The following is a 1505-nucleotide window of genomic DNA, read 5'->3' on the forward strand; positions in this document are numbered from 1 at the left end:
CCTAACCCTATCCCTTTCCCTATCCCTATCCCTATCCCTATTCCCTATCCCCATCCCTAACCCTAACCCTATCCCTATCCCTATCCCTGGATCAGGAAAGTCGTCCTGAAAAAATATTTCTTTTTATGTTGTACGAAGCAATCGCACTTACTTTGATGATTCTCGGTAACTTGTTCGTCTATTCATGATGTTTCAGAATCAAACGCTTCCTCTGCTGTGGTCCTTTCAGAAGAATAATTTCGAGAGCACCTACCTGCATTCAACACATCAAGGATGTTCTTCATACTTTTTCTTTAATTATGTGATAATCGTAATGTTAACAAATTAAAAATTATCACCATTCATACTGATTAACGTGTTGAAATCAAAGTTTTTCTTGTATTTTTTATTGAAGCTGTACAAAAACAATGTTTCTGTTCCTGCCAACAATGAATGAAAGACCTTTAATGTACATTTATGCACTTACAAGCTAAGTATACTTACACTATAAATTCTAGGTTACTAGTAGTTTAATGTGATCTACTATTTAAAGGTTCATGTTCTCGATTAGAATTGTGTGCCGCGTAGCGTCTGACGCTACTTTTCTCTGTGTATATGGGAATGGCGGGATGTTTAAGACGTCTTGCACTAAAATAGTCCGCTCTGACTAACTATCAACTATCAATTATCAATCTTTGAATTTAACGGGCCACGTTTAGTTTGACGGCAGATTGATTTTTAACCCTCCCAGCAGCCGATTCAGATGGCCCATTTGATCGCCATGATCCATACGCCTTGTACCCCCCCCCCTCCCATAAGTATCGCTGTTGCGCGTTAATCAAATCCGGCCCGTAAAATGTGATACTTTCATTACATAGACTTGGTCGTTGGCTATCATAATCCGTCTTTCAAATGAACGGGCCTCATTTAGTTTAGCTCATAAAATGGCCTTTTCTCTGTGTATATGGAAATGGCGGGAAGTTTAAAATCTGACGTCTTGCACTAAACCAGTCCGCTCCGACTAATTTATTAAATCCGTCCCGTTGAATTTGACATGTTTAGTACGTAGTCTTGGTCAAAATCCGTTCAAATGTACTAAATAAAAAAAAGAGAAACGAATGTATAAACTCGAATCGGATGCTAGCTTTCCTATAAGCTTGAATCGGCTGCTCGAATGGGCTGCTCGAATGGGCTGCCGAAAGGGCTGCTAACTTCCAGTTGGTGATTAATATTTATCATCTCAGCAGCTACTGATTTTTGAGTAATATCTTCCAGTCATTTCTGTAATTTAAGTTTCCATAGCTCAGGCGAATTCTACTATGACCACAAACAACCAGGAAAGTGGCATTACATATGGTACTTTATTGAGATTCTCTTACAAAGTAAATGTATTTATACAAACTCTACAGGCACATACAAGTAAATATAAAAGGAGCTAACACTGTAAATGCATGTAAGTGAAAAAAAAGGAATGCTACACTGGAATATCTTCATATCAATATATACAGTGCACAATGTTCATCTGT

The sequence above is a fragment of the Branchiostoma belcheri genome, unplaced genomic scaffold, assembly GCF_001625305.1.
Source record: "Branchiostoma belcheri isolate BF01 breed outbred unplaced genomic scaffold, Haploidv18h27 scaffold340, whole genome shotgun sequence".
Taxonomy (NCBI): domain Eukaryota; kingdom Metazoa; phylum Chordata; class Leptocardii; order Amphioxiformes; family Branchiostomatidae; genus Branchiostoma; species Branchiostoma belcheri.